We start from the raw sequence: 20037 nt of genomic DNA on the forward strand, positions 1-20037 counted from the left end.
TTGCAGTGAGCCAAGATCGAACCACTGCACTCCAGCCTGGGCAACAGAGCAAGACTCTGTCTCAAAAAAAAAAAATAAATAACCTGTTTCTTTTTAATTTTCTTAATGTGATTACTAGGAAATGTAAAATTACATATGTGGTTTACATTACACATCTGTTGAATATTTAGGGGCCCTGGCTACTCGAAACAGTCTTTTTCCAGAGCATTGACAGCATCTAAAACTTTCTTAGAAATCTCAGACCCTAGCAGAAACCTACTGACAGAATCTGGATTTTCAGATTCCAGGCAATATGACTGCCCTAGGCTATCACCCAGCAGACTCCCAGAGCTGAGAGTCTGGGGGAGACCCAGGCCATTAGAATTTGCAGGACCAAGTACCCAATAGGAGAGAACCACACAGAGAAGTCCAGAGATTTATCTTTGAGTAGTCAGTGCATGTTTTGAGCAAACTACGTGTGCCTGAGTGGGTGGGGGAACACTAGAAAAGATTGGAGATAACAGTGTCTGGTACTGATGCAAAATAGTGTCTGTTTCCACCTGATAGAATGGAAAAACTCAGCTGGCCATGGTGGCTCATGCTTGTAATCCCAGCACTTTGGGAGGCCGAGGCAGGCAGATTACCTGAGGTCGAGAGTTCAAGACCAGCCTGGCCAACATGGTGAAACCCTGTCTCTACTAAAAATACAAAAATTAGCCAGTCGTGGTAGAAGGTGCCTGTCATCCCAGCTACTGGGGAGGCTGGCAGGAGAATTGCTTAAACCCAGGAGGTGAAGGTTGCAGTGAGCTGAGATCATGCCACTGCACTCCAGCCTGGGTGAAACAGTGTGACTCTGTCTCAAAACAAACAAACAACAAAGAATGGGAAAATTCATAATTCACGAGCACTGGGTACTCAGAAAGATGTTGCTTAACCCATTTATGCCGGAGGTTGCAAATTTTTGTGTGTGTGAGAAATCCGACCTTGGTGATGACCTTAAGCAATAGGATATAAATAACTCCCACAAGTTTAGTGTTCCAATAATGGAACATGCAGCATAAATGGCTTAAGGAATAATTAGCCCTGTCTAATTAGCACTGCTCCAGTCCTATCTAATAAACTTTGAAAGTAAGACAAAAGAATCAACTGTCTCCAAGTAATTTATCTACATCCCAAAACAAAGCTCAACAATATTTCCATAACCCCAAAATATAACATCGCAATGTCTAGCATCCTGTCAAAAATTACCAGGCATGCAAGGAAGCAGGCAAATATAACCCACAATGAGGAGCAATGTCAATCAACTGAAACTGATCAAGAATTAAGAAAGATATTAGAATTAGCAGACAAGTACAAATATTCAAGATTTTAGGCAGAGATATGAATATATAAAAACACAAATCAAATTTCTGGAAACAATATCGACAATGTATGAGATGAACAGTACACTGGATAGGATTAATGGCAGGCAGACATTTCAGAAGAAAAGACTATTGAACTTGAAGACATAGCAATAGAAATGTCCAAAATGAAAAACAGGAAAGAAAGTAAAAAAAAAAAAAATTGAACAAAGCACGAGTGAGCTGTGCAGACAACTTTAAGCAGCCTAATACACATATAGTTGGATTCCACATGGGTGGAACAGAGGGATAGAAAGTGATATTTAAAGAAATAATGGCTGAAAAAATATGCCAAACCTAATAAAAATATAAACCCAAAGATTCAAGGAGCTCATTTAACTCCAAGCACAAGAAATATAAACAAACATATATCAAAGCACGTTGCAAATTGCTTAAAACCAGGAACAAACAAAACATCTTAAAAGGCAGCTGGGTGTGGTGGCATGTGCCTGTGGTCCCGGCTACTCAGGAGGCTGAGGCAGGAAGACTGTTTGAGCCCAAGAGTTTCAGGCTATAGTGGACTATGACTGCACCACTGCACTCTAGCCTGGATGACACAGTGAGACTTCACTTTTTCCAAAATAAAAATACTAAATGCAATTAGAAAAAAAGGACATATCACATAAACAAAAAAAGATAAGAATGATAGCAGATTTTATGTCAAAAACAATGCAAGTGTAAAATAGTGAAGCAAAATCTTTAATGAACTAGAAAGAAAAAATTGTTAATCTATAATTCTATACCCAGCAAAAATAGCTTCCAAAAATAAAGCTGTAGCTCCAATTGTACAATTAATTAGCACATTTTACTTACAAAAATAAAGGCAAAATAAGGATTTATCAGGCATAAAAAAAATGGAATGAATTCATCACCAGAAGTCCTATATAACAGAAATGCTAAAGTAAATTCTTTTAAGTAAAAAAAAAAAAAAATCAGGTAGAAATATGGATATAACAAAGGAATAAAGAACAGTGGAAATAGTTACTACCTGGGTAAATACATAAGAGTTTTCTCATTATTTAAGCTTTTAAAAGAGCAGTGACTTCTCAAACAATAATAATTTATATGGAGTTAATCACATATGTAAAAGTAAACTGTACAACAATAACACAAAGGTCAAGATGGAAGTATCCTATTGTAATGTTCTTATATTATATGTGAAGTGATATAATATCACTTAAAGGTAGACTGTGATAACTTAAAGATGTATACTGTAAATTGTTTGTTTGTTTTTTGAGACAGAGTCTCACTCTGTCACCCAGGCTGGAGTGCAGTGGTGTGATCTCGTCTCACTGCAACCTCTACCTCCTGGGTTCAGGCAATTCTCATGCCTCGGCCTCCTGAGTAGCTGGGACTACAGGCATGTGCTACCACATCCCACTAATTTTTGTATTTTTAGAAGAGATGGGGTTTTTGCCATGTTGGCCAGGTTGGTCTCAAACTCCGGGCCTCAAGCAATCTACCCGCCTCAGCCTCCCAAAGTGCTAAGATTACAGGCATGAGCCACTATGCCCAGACTATACTGTAAATCATAAAGTAACCACAAAATAACAAAGACATATAGCTAGTTAGCCAACAAAGGAGACAAATGGAATCATTACAAAAAAAGAAAAAGAAAAAAAACTCAATGCAAAAGAAGGCAGAGAAACCAGGGAAAAGAGAATAAAGAATAGACAAGATACATAGAGTACATATAGCAAGATGACAGATTTAAAATTAACTATATTAATAGTTACATTAAATGTCAGTAATCTAAATACACCAATTAAAAGACTTAATTTTCATCCTGGGGAAAAAAGATACAACTGTATACTGTCTACAAAAAAAAATGCACTTGAAATAAAGCAAAAAAAAAAGGGGGGGGTTAAAAGTAAAAGGATGGAAAAAGTTATACCATGCTAACACCAATCCAAAAAAAAAAAAGCTGAAGTGGCTTTATTAATAACAAGTAGAATTTACAGCAAAGAATATCAGCTGGTCTAAAGAAGGTCATTTCATAACAATAAAGTAACCAGTTCCTCAAGGGGACATAAGGATCCTAAGTATTTATTCACCTTAATAATAGCGATGCATCCAAATACATGAAGCAAAAACTGACAGAACTGCACAAGGAAACACAAATTTACAGTCACATATTTCAATACTGCTAGGGACGCCTGCTCTATACTAATGAGCAGTCCATATCCGGGTTGACTTGTGGCAAATTTTTATTTTGGCATCTTACTGGTATCATCATAACTAGCACTCTTGTGTCTGGCTTCCAGGCTAACCAGGAGTTACAGAAGAAGGCATTTTCAGGAAAGCTAACCTTAAAAAATAAACCAGGCTGGGCGCCGGTGGCTCATGCTTATAATCTCAGCACTTTGGGAAGCCGAAGCAGGCAGATCACCTTCGGTCAGGAGTTCGGGACCAGCTTGGCCAACATAGCAGAACCCTGTCTCTACTAAAAATACAAGAATTAGCCGGGTGTGGTGGTGCGCATCTGTAATTCCAGCTACTCGGGAGGCTGAGGCGGGAGAATCGCTTGAACCTTGTGGGCAGAGGTTGCAGAGATTGCACTCCAGCCTGGGTAACAGAGTGAGACTATACCTCAAACAAAAAAAAAAAAAAGAAAAAAAGAAAAAGAAAAAAAAAAAACTGCATCAGCAAGTACGAGTTTTTAAAATGCAAAATTTCCCAAATTTCTACTGAAAAGATTTCTCTGGGAGTAATAAAGAAGTGAGAGAGTTTGAGTAACTTATGCAAGACCATATCAAAAAGCCCTAAAAGTTAAGAAATTTTGGCTTAACATTGACCCAAACTTTCTTCCAAAAAGCTAAGTTAAGAAAACAGTGATAATATTATACCTCAATAAAGCTGTTTAAAGAAAAAGAACGAAAGAAAGAAAACAGGAGTAATGGTCATTTTCCAGGTTCTGAGAACTAGAATTCTTTCCAATTCAGCACCAAACCGGCCTTTGGAAGATGTGCACATTCAAAAATAAAAACCTGGTGTTTTCACGAGTTGGGTACAGACTTGTACAATAAATATTTTCAGCAAAAAGCAGGCAGATACTTGAGTTCTAGTCTCCAAATCCAATTTAGAGGCACTAAAAACTCCAACCCTAATTTAACAGTTTTGTTCTTAAAATTCTACCACATGAGCATTCAAGCTGAGTTCCAGAATCCACTGTCATACACACATAGGACCTCCTTGGTAACATCACTGCCGTTTACTTATTGGCTGGGAAGCGAATGTGACCCTGGAATCAGAAGATCTTGATTTAAATCTCAATCCTGTCACTCCTAGATATGTGACTGTGTCCAGTCATTTTTCCTCTCGAGGCTTGATGTTGCTCATTTGTGAAATGGGAATAATACTACCTACTTCACATGGTATTTGTGATTAAATGACATTAGATAAGTGAAAATCCTGGCAGCATGCCCTGTACATAAAAGTCCTCTATAAATATTTATACATTTAGGAGTGGTGGCTCATGCCTGTAATCCCAACACTTTGAAAGGCTGAGGCAGAAGGGTCGGTTGAGCCCAGGAATTGGAGACCAGCCTGAGCAATATAGTGAGACCTTGTCTCTTCAAAAAATTAAAAAATTAGCCAGCCACTGGACAAAAAGTTAAAAAACAAAAAATTATAAATGTATCCTAGTTACTGGGGAGGCTAAGGTGAAAGGATTACTTGAGCCCAGGAGGCAGAGGTTGCAGTGAGCTGAGATCGTGTTATTGCACTCCAGCCTGGGTTACAGAGTGAGATCCTGTCTCAAAAAAAATAAAAAGTAAATGTATAATTAAGCATCACTTAAATTTAAACTGTGATTATTCATTACAAGTCGTTTTCTAGTACTTGAACTGAAACTTTCAGTATTCACTGTTAAGAAGGCATTACTCTTAGCAACAACTGTTTGTCCCACCAGACTGTGAACAATGCTTCAGGGAATAATAATTATTACTATTATATAATAAGAGGAGGGAAAGGAGGAAGAAGAAAAAGAGGAACATCTTGAGAGAGGAAACTTCTCTTACTATGAAATCTATTCTTCTCATCTTTTAAATAGTTATTCTCCTATTTACCTACACTTGGTGATGGTAACTAATTCAGTAAGCCTACATATAATCGAGGCAACTTTCCCTGTTTCTGCAACTCATTAACTCTTCCTAGTTGTCCCTAGAACCAAAACTAATGGGAAAACCATTGAGAACATATGAAAAAATGAAACAAAAGCCATTGTTGGGTAACTACAAGCAATGCGTGTGAATTTGGCAACCAAAGAAGATAAAAAGTTTGCAGGAGAAAAAGGGTTGGGTGAAGATTATGCAAACACAGCACTTAACTTTTCAAAACCAACTTCTAGCTGAAATGGAAAATAATGGAGAAGACATTGTGTGTAGGGAGACTTGGGTATGGGGCAAAGGAAGTATGAATGGGTTTATAAATTGTAGACCTACCAAGTTCTACAAACAGATAAAGGATACTACTATTTGAACCTAGAACTAGTATCTGTGCTCAAAATGAAAGTCAGAAGTTTTCCACAATAAGCTTACAGTTTCTTCTGAGTTTTTTGTTTTCTCTCTCTCTTTGTATTTTTTTTTCAAGAAGCCTAAATACAAGAGATGGAACCAATTTGTTCATGGAAAAAAATAAACTGCTTTCACTGCCTGCTATAACTAACTTGCGCCTTCTTCCAACACAGTGAGAAGCAAGTGTATAGAAAAAAAATGCCATGCAATGAAAGCTTTTCATTCTTTTTTAATGAGGATTTAAAACACACATACACACACACACACACACACACACACAGATGTTGGGTTTACATAAATAATCCTCCAAAATATCTTCCAACCATATAATTTTCTTGTTAAGCATATAATATGGTTTTTCTTTTTCCTGGAAACTCAATGTCAGGATATATCATGGTGACTATTTTTTTAAAAAATAATTGGATAATTCTGGGGTCAGAATGAAAAAAAATATATAAATCCTATTTCAAAGTCTAATATTGAATTCATTTTCAGGAAGTGGATGGACATCGTCTAACTCTGGTTGAAGTAAGCTGTCTCTTCACTTGAGTTCATGGTCTATCAATTTTTTCCAGGAAGTTCTTAGCCTTATTTTTGGACTTAAAAACTGATGAGCAGCTGGGCAAGGTGGCTCATACCTGTAATCCCAGCACTTTCGGAGGCTGAGGCGGGTGGGATCACTTGAAGTCAGGGATTCAAGATCAGCCTGGTCAACATGGCGAAACCCTATCTCTACCAAAAATACAAAAATCAGCTGGGTGTGGTGGCACATGCCTGTAATCCCAGCTACTCGGGAAGTTGAGGCATGAGAATGGTTTGAACCCAGGAGGGAGAGGTTGAAGTGAGCTGAGATCACACCACTGCACTCCAGCCTGGGCGACAGAGTAAGACGCTGTCTCAAAAAAAAAAAAAAAAAAAAAAAAAAAAAGCATGCATGCTCACCTCTAAATTTCTAAATTTTCAAGGTGGAATTTCCTCATGATGGCACACAGTTCAGGGTCAGAGGTCCGTCTTTCTACTTGCCTGCTATCAAGAGCAGGAAACAGGACAGGCACAGCGCTAAGGAAGAGCATGCTTATCAAAGTTTCTCCTAGAGCCTCAGGGCGATTCATCCTGCAGAGGACCTGCTCTTGGGTCCTTTTGGAAAAGGGCAGGATCTCATGCCCTCTTTGAGCCTCTCCTTCCCTTCAAGAGTAATAGGTTTCCTCCAACCTGTCCAGTCAGTATTCTTCAGGATCATAACTGGGTCTTATCAGAACCACAGAGCCTTGCAGTCCTTAAAAGGCAGGGAAGGGGAGATAAGAGCAGTGTAACCAGCAGGCTGCTGAAAGCGAGGATGAGATTTCTGAGAGCCTGTATTCATGCACACAGATGTGTCCTAGCAGGCAGGCTTCCCCTCCACGAGAGGTTCATTTAAAGAACCGATCCTGAAGAGGAAGTGACTCTCCGCTTCCGCAGGCCTGAAATAGAGCCGCTTGCCTCACCAAGTACCACTGAGGGGATCCAGGCAGAAACCAGAGGCTGCTGGTTGCGATGCACAGCGCTGAGAAAGGAGGCAGAGGGCTCTGGGGCTCAGTCAGGCTGATGGCCAGTTTCTGTAACGCTCAGCAGAGGGGAAAGAAAGCCTCTTTAGAAACAGAGTTGGCAAAACACTGAATATAAAGAATACTCAGCGAAAATGCGTAATTACAGACACCGAGGAACCGTCTAGACTAGATACCCATGGTACATCCTTTATAGGAGAGAGTGAGGCTAGGGCTAACTCTCCACCTACATCCTTTTTTAAAAAATAAAAATATGTATATTTTAGAAACAAGGTCTTGCTCTGTGGCCCAGGCTGGAGTGCGGTGGTGCAATCATAGCTCACTACAGCCTCGACATCATGGGCTCATGTGATCCTCCCACTTCAACCACCCAAGTATCGAGGACTACAGGTGTGTGCCACCATGCATGGCTAATTTTTTAATTTTTTGTAGAGATGGGGTCTTACTAAGTTGCCCAGGCTGGTCTCAAACTCCTGAGCTCAAGCCATCCTCCTGCCTCAGCCTCCCAACGCGCTGGGATTACAGGCATACACCACTGCACCTGGCCCCCACATATCTTTTATAGCAAGTGGCTCTCCAGGCTTCCTTATTCCTGCTTGATGTGCAGAGATAGGGATGGTTAGAGGAGGAAAAGTAAACTTGGGAAGCTACTGATATATCCTGTCATTTATGGCAAAAGGTTTATGACCTTGGATCTGAATCCAAACCCAGACTCGACTACTTATTGTCATACCTCATTTGAGGTACTTAACCTACCAAGGCTTCCACTTAAAAAACTGTGCTAATTGTGGCCGGGCGCGGTGGCTCATGCCTGTAATCCCAGCACTTTGGGAGGCTGAGGCGGGCGGATCACTTGAGGTCAGGAGTTCAAGACCAGCCTGGCCAACATGATGAAACCCTGTCTCTACTGAAAATATAAAATTTAGCCAGGTGTGGTGGCACATGCCTGTAATCCCAGCTACTCGGGAGGCTGAGGCAGGAGAAAGGCTTGAACTCAGGAGGTGGAGGTTGTGGTGATCCAAGATCATGCCACTGCACTCCAGCCTGGGAGATAAAGTGAGACTCCGTCTCAAAAAAAAAAAAGTGCTAATTAAAGTACAGCATATCAAGCCCTCAAAGCCCTCAGCACAGGGCCTGGCAAGCAGTGAACAGTCAACAGATGATGCTACCAGTGGCAGCACCACCGTCATGGCATCCTCTCATGCCTCCATGACATCTAGAATGTGCTTCCATCACAATTCCTATGCTTGTTTATTTACAAATGTATCCCCCACTGTAAGCTCCGTGAAGGCGGGCTTCACTCTATTGTCTCAATAACAACCATCAAATGGGCACACACGTCCATGTGCACAAGCATACACACACATACCAAGCATACACACACGTGCACAATCATACACACACGGTTATCAAATGTTTGCTGAACAAAGCAATGACAGAATCAACAGTCTGTTTGATTACTTTTACTTCCTGTGTCTACATAATTCCAATTTCAAAGACCTTTCTTCAGATGCTAATAATAACATAATAATGTTCATATAGGTGGATAACTTGACTAGGTTAACTGAAGTTGATGGTTACATCAAGATTCTATGTCCAGCAACACCAATTAAAGAAGACTGCTGAAACAAAGATCCCTTGGTCTGTGTGTGCTCCAGTCTGTACTAACAGTAGCTGGAGTATAGTGTTGTGATCATAGCTCACTGTGGCCTCGTACTCCTGGGCTCAAGGAATTCTGCCTCTTTGGCCTCCCAAGTAGCTGGGACTACAGGTGTGGACCTCCACACTAGCTAACTAAAAAAAAAAAAAAATTATAGAGAAATGTTGCCCAGGCTGGACTCAAACTCCCTGGGCACCGCAGACTCAACCATTACTCATCTTTATAAGTGCCCCAGGCCTGTCACACTGTAAACACTCAACTGAAACTTTGCTGAATTACATGCAATAGCCAAACCACCTGGGATAAGTAACATTGCCATAAACAGAGTCCCAGATCTACTGGGGCAAGAAAATTGTGCTCCCTTTTAATGGGGAAATTAAAGTACCAAACTATTTTGGCCTGGGTAAACAACTTTTCGCTTTTTGCAGAACTTAAAGTAGAGAAAGGAGAAACGTGCATTAAGTCGTGAGTACAAAAAAGAAAAGAAAAAAGTCACAAAAAGAGCAATATTTTTATATTTTTGCGGTGAACAATTGCCAGGTGGGAGGGCTCTGGGTGCACAGCAAACACTGCTGAGGCCCCCTGGCTGCTCAGGACCAACAGTAGCCTGCAGCTCTACCTCAAGGCAGGGCAAGAACCTCCAACTACCATCCTACTCTATTCCTGACCCTGAGTAAACCCTTATGTTCACAGCTTTGGGGGAAAAGTAAAGATTCCTTAATCAAGTCAATCTGTCAAGGATTTCCTAATACCTACTCTCTGGTATATTCTCATGGACAGAGGATCGTAAGTAGAAAGCATCCCTAGCGAGCCTTTTGATCAAAAGGGTCTAGCACAGTCTTAATATGTCCAATTATTCATGAGTTACACCCACCCTAGACTGGCTACAAAGCACAAACTCCCTTCTAAGATTTTCCAGAAATATGATTTGAAAAAGAAAAAAAAAGTCAACGTGAATTCTGCTCTGTGTATGTACAATTTCCACTTGCAAGGGAAAGGTTATCCAAAACAAGCTTGTTTCAGTGACTTTCAAGGTACTGCCACAGGCAAGGACAGCCAAAATAAATTTCAAACAATTTTCCCCAAAGTTCAAACCTTCTAAAATGCCCTGACCTGACCAGTTTCAAAACTGGTATTTCCAAGTTACAGTTCCAAAGAATCCTTTTTAAAAGCAAAAATTTCCTGTACATAAAAACTTTGATAGCGTATTCAATATCATTATTATACTAAACAAAGGTGACAGCCAAATGAGATTGACTCAGAACAAAGGCAGAAGGGTTTGCAAATTGTTAAGAAGAAAAAAACTGAAAGGGAAAAGAATACAAGCCTCAAGAAGCACTGTCAAAAAGGGCGAGGAAGGAAAGGAAGGAAGGGAGAAAGAGCAGAGCAGCCTTGGATAGAAACAAAGCCATGTATTGGAAACCCTGGGAAACTGCAGACACAAAGGGTGAGCTAGCAGCGTGGAAGAGCTGAACAGGCAGCTGAATTGGCCAGAGGAAAGCTGAAAGAAGTAATCAGAAAGGATTGCAAGGGGGAAACTTACCCCAAGTCAAAGAGCAGGCTGGAGAGTGGAGAGCAATTAAACACCAATGACAGATGGAGATAAGGGCATCCAAGGCAAATGTGTCCCTAAGACACTTGAAACCCAGGCCTGCCAGGAGGTGGTTGGGAGACAGCAACAGACCAGGAGCAGGAGGGGAAGAATGTCAAAGAGGGAAACAAACAAAGGGTCCTAGGAGGAGGAGAAAGTTGCCAAAGTCTGGGGATGAGGGGCGGTATCAGGATGTTTGTGGGGAGTGGTACTATGGCTGTGTAAGGAATAATAGAGAAGTCCTAAGCAACGGAGGTCCCCCTCCCCCACCACGCTCATCACCTTCTTCCTCCTACAGGAAAATGGCTCTTATTTCTAACCCCAAGGACCATGATGTTGGGGGGACAACACAGTCACCACTACCATGGGGAGCTGGATCGTTTTCCAACAGTACCCCTGTGGAAAAAGAGGAACCAGGCTAACTTTGACCATCCACCTATATCTGACATCCATCAAGAATTTTGTAGTATCCCAAGGCATTAAGCAGGAGGAAAAAGTTTGATGGTGTAAAGGTGAAGTCGTCTTCTGAAAGGAGCTGGGCTGGGTGAAAAAGGATAGTGGGTGCAGTAGCCATGCTGGGCCTCTGTGTATATGGAGGGGTGTGTGTGTGTGGTGTGTGTGTGTGTAGCAGGACAGAGGGATGCACGTGTTTAAAAGTTGGCAATTGGCCGGGCGTGGTGGCTCACACCTGTAATCTCAGCACTTTGGGAGGCTGAGGTGGGCAGATCACAAGGTCAGGAGTTCAAGACCAGCCTGGCCAACACAGTGAAACCCCATCTCTACTAAAAACACAAAAATTAGCTGGGTGTGGTGGCATGCACCTGTAGTCCCAGCTACTTGGGAGCTGAGGCGGGAGAATTGCTTGAAGGAGGCGGAGGATGCAGTGAGCCAAGATCGTGCCATTGCACCTGGGTGGCAGAGTGAGACTCCGTCCCAAAGAACAAACAAACAAACAAACAAAAAAACTTGGCAATTGCTCTTGAGAGACAAGACTTAGAAATGTAACATGATGGCTGGGTACTGTTTCTCTTGCCTATAATCCCAGCATTTTGAGAGGCTGAGACAGAAGGATCACTTGAGCCCAGGGAGCTAGAGACCAGCCTAGGCAACATTTCTCTACAATTTTTTTTAATTAGCTTGGCGTGGTGGTGCACACCTGTAGTCCCAGTTACTTGGGAGGCTGAGGAGGGAGGAATCCTTGAGCCCAGGAGTTAAAGGCCGCAGTGAGCTATGATCACACCACTGTACTCCAGCCTGGGCAACAGAGCAAGATCCTGTCTCTAAAAAAGAAAAATGTAAAAGAAGAATAAGATGCTAAGAGAACTGCAATGTGCAGAGAAATGTACTAAGGAAGGGAGATTTATCCCAGTGAAAGCCCTGGGTGGAAAACCTAGTGAGGATCACTGAAGTCAGGGCATGCACAATGAAGCCGTAGGAGAAGATGAAACTCAACCTCCAGCTTTGTATAAGTTGACCCTTCCAGTCAGAGGGCAGTGCTGAACTTTCAACCAGGAGATTTTACTTCTAATCCTAGCCCAGGCAAGTTTCTCAACCGTGAAGCCTTGGTTTCCTCTTCTACAAGATGGAAACCCTGGGTCATCAGCCCTAAGAACCCAACGGACTTCTTGAGCGTCTCAAGTGAAAACGTCAGTAAAACCAAGTGAAAACTGAAAGACTGTAAAAATCTGTTATTACTGCACAAAAAGGATGAAGTAAGAGATACACGAACGTATAAATGGAGCCCAGAAGTGGATTAAGGGCTTAGAATTGTGGGCCCAACTCAGCAACCGTGAATCATCAGGGGATCTGAAGCAACAGCAGTTTCCAGTACAAGGAACCCCTAAGATTTAGAGGAGATTTGGAGTCAGAGGGTTTTATACATGCCCAAGCAATTCTGGCTTATTTTACAAACTCTTATAGAACAACGGGGATTGAAACTGACTGAATATCCCAAAAAGGATTGTGATTGATGCTGGAGCTACTAGAGGGCCATTTATTCACAATTCACAAAAATTAGGAAGGCAAGATGTTTTGGGGTGCTGGCCAGGAACTGGAAGACAAGCAGGCCTAGGTGGAGACACAATACAAAACCTTTTTTAGGGACATGTACTTAAAATTCAATAAACCACGTAATGCCTCCTCTTATCTTCCTGTACCCAAGATTCTGCTCCTCGATTCTTACTGGCACAGCAACTTGCTACTCTGGCTTTATTTGAGTTGACATGATTACAACACTGTTCTGAAAACAAAAAGGTGCTGCCTCTGCTCCAGCCCTCATACTTGAAGTATTTGTTTACGTCTGTTGTTTCTGAACTGAGAGTCCACCCAGGGCTGGGCCCAACCCTTATTCATCTTTATAGGTTTCCCAGGCCTGTCACACTGTAAACACTCGACAGAAGCTTTGCTGAATTAAATCCACTAGCCAAACCACCTTGGACAAGCAACAACTTCTTATAAACTGAAGTTTTCTCACTGATTAAACAAAGGATGTGGGCAAGGTACCCTCCAGCTCCAACAAATGCAAAACCAACAGAATGTTCTGAAAACACAAAAGCACTGTCTGGAGACACACTGTAACTTTTATGTATTTCATGCAATAGAAAAATGTACAGAATTAAATCTGATTCATATGTCAATTTTTAAGTAAACACTTATTTTTAGGTATTAGATCCATTCCTTTGTTAGGCAACGAAATATAAAAGCAGCCTCAGGTTTTACATATGGAAAAACTATACATGCCGGTTATCCTAAAATAACATTTATTTGGATTAAAAAAATGTTAATTCTGACATTTCCTTTTAAACCTCCTCCCCTGACAGACTATATCTGGAATAACATTGACATAACAGAAACAAATAAGTCTCTTTACAATGACTACAGTTTAACAAAGGCGCCTGTCTTTTTACCTTCCTTGTTTACTGAACAAAGGCAGCAAATGTAAGTACAGTTGCCCCAGCAGCTGGCAAGTTCTCTCCCATATGCGAAGAAGTTGTGGAACAGCTGGGGAATGCAAGATGCTTTTGAACAAGCTGCTATGTGATCCAAAATAACGCCGCCTGTTCATCTTCCGTACAATGGAAGCGACAGCCCAGCGCAGGTCTGGCGCATGCCCTGCAGCGGCTTCTTTCTTCCCAGATGGAGTGCAACAAGTGGCTACAAATGGAGTGAGATGCACAAAAGCAGGGATCTTGCTCCTAACTCTTTACATGCCTCCGATTGGTTATGCACGCAGCTCATTTTCCAGTGTGGGAGAAGCTGCATATCATATCCAGATGTAAAACCTACATAAATGACAATCCTTCCCTGTCCTCCTGTCCATGCACTTTCTTGAAGATAATGTTCATGGTAACTACACATCGGGTGGTGTATAATGACATTATAACGTTTCTTTATGGTGCTTTAGTCCATACCAATTGTTTAAAAGAGCAAAACCCAAATCAAGAGGTATAAAATAGCAAAAAATGATCAGATGTATTATAAGAAATTAGATATACAGTATACTTATAGATACAATATACAATTTTATATTTCTTGCATGTATATACAATAGAGAGTATATTTGTTCATTTGAAAAACTTTCAAGTTTTTTTAACATATGAAATAGCTATACTGGTTGCTCATTAGTTGTTCAGCTTAACTGATCTATACTTCATGCTGTCATCTAGAAGTTAGTTTGGCAACTTTCAGATCATACATAGTTGACCATGTTTAAGGAAACATTTTTGAAATGTTATGTCTCAAACTCTCCTTCCTCTTCGATCAACTTGGTGGTTCACCTTTAAACAGACTGTCAGAAAACATTACATTTTCCAAGGAAATGGTCCCTCTTCCCAGGATTAGGCCAGCACAATTTTCACAGAAGCAGTTACATTTCTTTAGTGCCATTTATGGCTAGCGAAAGAGAAGAGAGAATACATATTTCCTTTTCACCAGTTCATTTGGTTTGGGTTTTTGTTTTTTTAAATAAATTCCTACCATCTTGGCCATTAGAATACTGCACTTTACATTTTAAAGAAAGGGAAGTGGCTGAAAGGCCAGCCACAGAATTACACAGTGGCAAAACCAGGAGAAAAGCTCTACAGTTCAGGAGCTCCTTGTAAACTCCTTGGGCGACTGGACCGTTTTCCATCACTACCAACCTTTCCTGAGCCCCAACTTGCTGAGAGAAGGCGGAATTGCTGACTGTACTATATTGCCATATTCACTAAGAATAGGGTGTTCAGGGCAACTATGAACCACTTTACCTCTCTGGATGAGGGAAGGAAGGGAAGGATTCTGTTCTTAAACATCGTCATTAGTTAACATTTGTTGAATAGCAACTATGTGCTAGGTACTGTGCTGAGTATCTCATGAATTATCTAATTTAGTCCTCATGGTTTGAAACCAGGAGGCACTATTATTACTCATAGCTTGCTTTGTTTAGTTTTTTTACAGACAGCCATCTAGCTCTGTTACCCAGGCTGGGGTGCAGTGACGCAATCATAGCTCACTGCAGGCTCGAACTCTTGGGCTCAAGTGATCCTCCCACCTCAGCATCCCAAGTAGTTAAGAGTACAGGTAATTTTTAAATATTTTGTAGAAACAGGGTCTCACTATGTTGCCCAGGCTGGTCTCAAACTCCTGGCCCCAAGCCATCCTCCCACCTCGGCCTCCCAAAGCCCTGGTACTACAGGTGTGAGGCATGGCACCTGGCCTTTGATTTATATTTTAAAAGAAGAAAGTGAAGCTCAGATGTTGGGTAAATTGTCCAAGGCTACAGACCTCTAAATGGTGAAGGCAGCAACTGAACCCAGCCATTCTGACTTCCCAGGCTCGCCGTCATCAGCGCGCCTCGCTGCCTCTACCTGGGACATTCCAAGTCCCTGACTGTCACACCAGAGCTGCAAACATCTTCCTTGAAGGCAATACATTTTAAGTACATTCAGGACAACGCCGAAGTCCTATTTTGTAAACTTGAGCTCAAATGTTGTATAAAAGTTGTGAATACAACCACATCCTTGGATCCCTCAAAGAAATTCTGAGGTTTTAACTTATCAGTCAGTAAGGTGGGCCATTATATCCAAAGCATGCTTCACTTAATTTTAAACGCACATTCAGCACAGTGGCAAAGTCACATACAGCTTAAACAAGGTGGAAACTGTAGCTCCTTGCAAAAGAAAAGGCAAGCAGTGCTCCGTGCTGTGTAGAATTCCTGACGCCGGGCCCACCTGCCTGATGAAACACTGCAAAAAGCAAAGGACGACTATTTCCACCTCTCTTTGGAATTGTCTTATAATTCTAAAGGTTTGGGGAGGAAACCTTAGTTCTCTTCATATACATTAAATTTTAAACACGAGTTGCTTCAGTTATGGCACTGGCATTAACACAAGCCAGAGATAGGTGGAAAGTCCACCAAGCCCTAAAGCCTAACATAATCAAACCTGAACCCCGGGGTACAGCACACACCCAGCAGTCCATAAAGCGCTCTTCAGTAACTGACTTTGCCAAAAATAAAAAAATAACCTGCAAGGAATAAACAGTCCTCTTTGGCACAGGGCAGACTCTTGGATCTGTTAACCTCTCTAAGCTTCAGTTTCCTCATCTGTGAAACAGAAATCACCTCCTGGAAAGAGGTGGAAACGTTTAAAGAGAAAATGAAGAGCCTTCCACATTGTGTAGGGGAGAGTCCCTCATCCAACAGCACTTCATAAAAACCAGTGCCTGCCCTTTCCTTCCAACAGAAGAAGGGGGTGGAGGCCGATAAGACAAGACACGAAAACGTGAATTCCATCGACTGACTGCGAGGGGCCAGGGTTCACACTAAGCAGACTAAGAGATACGTCCTGGGTTTCTCTTCTACACCACCTCCTCCTCTCCTGTTCAGATGCTGAGAAACATCTGGCGCAGCAGAGATGCTGCCTCTGACATTTCTATGACAAAACGTGTGCCTGTGCTAGGGTTTGCTCGGGCACAAGTTATCACAACCTCGGGATGGGACTGGGAATGGCAGACAGGAGCTCCTTTAATTTCCCCAGCTGGCCTCTCCCCTTGTGAGGAACTTCTCATTGCAATAAACTGTCAGACTCCACAAGATCTCTCAAGCCAACGCCTGAAGCGCTTAACCCCGCACCTGACCCAGATTGCGGCCTGGACTGCAGCCTCCCCGCCGCTCACTCACTGTAATGCAATTACCGCCTTCTGGAGCTCCACTCAGGGTGCAGGGGACGGATGCTAAACCACTCCCTTCGGGGAGCCCGCACGCGCGCAGAAACGTGGGCAGGCGGAGTGGCCTGGCGCACCACGCGTCGGGTTCAAACCCGCGCGGGCCCTGCGGAGGCGCCGGCCTGGGACCCCGGGCTGGGGCGTGGGGGCCACCGCAGCCCCGGCCACTTGCGGCTGGTGTCGGGAAAGGAACCGGGCGATGTCGCAGTTCTGATCACTGGCGCGCCACTCCCCGGGCCACCCGCCTCCCCGCCCTGCTCTCCGCGTAACGGGCAGCCGCGCTAACTTCCCGAAACTCCGCGGAGAGAAACCCTGTCCCGGCCCGCTCCTCCCCGCGGCGCGCGCTGGGGACGGAAGTGGGTGGGAGCCGCGGCCCCGCCGAGCCTTTGTTACGGCTCGGGGACCCCGCGGGCCGAGCGCAGCGCCCCGTCGCAGCGGCCCAGGGACCCACCGGCCTCCACCCCCGGGAAGCTCCCCCCGTTCCCGCTTCCGTCCCCGACAGGGCCGCCCGCAGCCAGAGCGAGACTGACCCGCGCCTGCGGCCCCAGAGCGGAACGCAGCGGCGCGTACTGGCGTCTGCCGGCGCTGGCTGCGCGCGCCCCTCGGCCACCGGGCGGAGGGACTTTCCTCACCTTCCCGGCTCTTCCACACCTACCGGTGGCAGGATCGCCGCTTCCCGCCGACAGTGGCTCGGCGGCCCAGACTTCTCAGCAGTGCCGCGGCCACGCCCCGCCTCGTTCCCACCGCGAGGGGAGCGGGTCCCCGTTCGGGATGATTCACTTCGCTCCTTACCTGGAGGCTCGCGCGTCCCCTCCCCTTGCGACCCGCGCGGCGGCCGGGAGCTGGCGCCCTCTGCTGGGCCACCAGGCGGGAGCACCCTCGGACGGGGTGGAGAGGGTGGGGACACGGAAGGGGGCCGAGCGCAGGCACCCCACCTCTCCCAACACGGGCACCCCTTCCCAAAACAGGGACCAGTGAGCGGGGACCATGCTGGGCCGACTCCCGAGGGAGGCACGAGAGCTGTCCCCACGCCCCAGGACACGAACACGCGCCCGAAGCCGACCCCCTCCACGGCCAGCGGGTCCAGCCCCGTCCTCGGAGGTGGCCCAAGGAAACCGCGATGAATCGGCATAAGCACGTCCTGTCTTAAAACACCAGAAAGGCAGATTTTACTTTGTTTGGAAACTAAGTTTGTGTCCTGTGTCTCAGTAGCTCTCAGGGTAGTGGCAGTCACGCCCCCGGGGTCCCAGGGCTGGGAAGAGGCTTGGGTGAGCCCCAGCTGCAGCCCCGGGGATGCGGGGCTTTAGGATCCCAGTGGGGCTGGAGGCCAGGGCCGCCCTGTCGCTCTCCCGGCCGGGGGTGTGGCTGTCCAACTCTCTCTGTCCACTCGCTCCAAGTGAACTCTTCCAGCAAGTTGGCCGCTCAGGCTGTCCCCTGAGGACCTGAGCGAAACTCTGGAGGAGGACCAGGAAGAGGGGAGAGAGGACATTTCCGAGACCTTCACGGGGGTGCGCCCACACTAGCGCGTCCACACTTGCGTCCCCACTTTTTCCCCCCGACTCACCTTCTCCGCGCGCTCCTGCCGAGCCCCGACCGGGCTCGCACACCTGCCGGGCCCGGGCCGGGGGCGCACCCTTGCGCGGGACCTCGGTGGTGCGGCACCGTCCCCTGCCCAAGCTCGCTCTCAAGGAGGTGGGGGCCCCACGAGAGTCGGCCCGGGCCACTGTCGCCGTCGCCGCCGGAGCAGAGCCAGTGGCGAGCTCGTCAGGGCAGACCGGGCGCCTACGTCCCCGAGAGCCGGCGCGCGAGTCCCGGCCAGCGGGCAGGCGCCCGGTATTAATTGTAGGGCCCCCGGGTGTTGGCCGCCGGGCGCTCTGAGTGGCTCGGACCGCGCGCCAGGCCGGCAGGGCCGGCGCCACCCACCCCCTCGGCGCGCGCCCGGCCCAGGGACGCGCCCACGCGCACGCGCCCGGCGGCTCGGGGCTCCCTGTCTCTCACCGGCTCTGCTGCCCGGAGGCAGCTACTTACCCTGGAGCCCTGAGACGCCCCTCTAAGTCTCCAGACCTTCCAAGGATAAATAAAATCTGGCGACCCGTGCCAACGCTGTGGGCCAGTTGCAAAGGCGATCGTCCTTGCTGGCCACGCGCACCTGTGAAAAAGTCACGGCATCCCCCAATCTCCTCCACCGGGACGGAACCCAGCCTCGGTGGTTCTCGCACTTTAGCTACACCAGAGTCCTCCAAAACGTTTGTGAAAACACCATGACTGCCGCGCTTCGTGCCCCTTCCAGTGTCTGATTCTGTAAGACTTCTGTGGGGCCTGAGAATTTGCACTTCAAACAGATTCCCAGGTGATGCTGAGGCAGCTGCGAAGATTGAGAGTTAGGGCTTGTGAAAATACTTGATAAACGGCAGAACAGTAGATAAGTAAATACATTTTAACCTGTTAAGTGTGTTACTTGTCTGTTTCAGTAGGTAGTTGTGTTGTGACTATGTTTCCTCCTGAATATGCACCATCAGACAAAAAAGAAAAGCGAGTGTTCTTGTTTGCTCTAAAAGACCACAGATTGGGTGGCCTAAGCAACAGAAATTGATTTTCTCGCAGTCCTGGAGTCTGGAAGACTGTTCTGGGGATCAAGATGTGGGCAGGGTTGGTTTCTTCTGAGGCCAGTCTCCTAGGCTTGTAAATGGCTTTTTTGGTGTCTTTGCAAGGCCTTCCCTCTGTGTCTGAGTCTTAAACTTTTCTCCTAAAGACGGTATATAACTTCATTGTAACTTAATCACCCCTTTAAAGACCCTGTCTCCAATTACATAACTTTATTTTATTGATTTATCTATTTATTTTGAGACGGAGTTTTGTTCTGTCACCAGCCTGGAGTGCAGTGGCCCAATCTTGGCTCACTGCAACCTCCGACTCCCTGCCTCAGCCTCCCGACTAGCTGGGATTACAGGCAGGCACCACCATGCCCAGCTAATTTTTGTAGTTTTAGTAGAGACGAGGTTTCACCATGTTGGCCAGGATAGTCTCCATCTCCTGACCTCGTGATCTGCCTGCCTCAGCCTCCCAGAGTGCTGGGATTACAGGCATGAGCCACAGTGCCCGGCCTACATCACATTTTTAAATATTGAGGGTTAGGACGTCAACATAT

General features: G+C 45.2%; 1 protein-coding gene across 28 annotated transcripts in view; it reads right to left on the reverse strand.

Moving 5' to 3' along the window:
- LOC695267 (supervillin) overlaps window positions 1-18861 on the reverse strand; it is a 271952-nt gene extending 253091 nt beyond the window's left edge. For 9 of the 28 annotated variants that reach the window (XM_077946150.1, XM_077946143.1, XM_077946148.1 and 6 more), the window contains exon 1: window positions 18454-18861. The gene's annotated coding sequence lies outside the window, so the exon portion shown is untranslated. Of the gene's footprint in view, window positions 1-16845; window positions 17094-17521; window positions 17969-18453 lie in introns of those variants that run through there. The other 19 variants (XM_077946153.1, XM_077946145.1, XM_077946149.1 and 16 more) reach the window with 7 other exon arrangements.
- Window positions 18862-20037: the final 1176 nt, after the last annotated feature.

The sequence above is a fragment of the Macaca mulatta genome, chromosome 9 (assembly GCF_049350105.2).
Source record: "Macaca mulatta isolate MMU2019108-1 chromosome 9, T2T-MMU8v2.0, whole genome shotgun sequence".
Taxonomy (NCBI): domain Eukaryota; kingdom Metazoa; phylum Chordata; class Mammalia; order Primates; family Cercopithecidae; genus Macaca; species Macaca mulatta.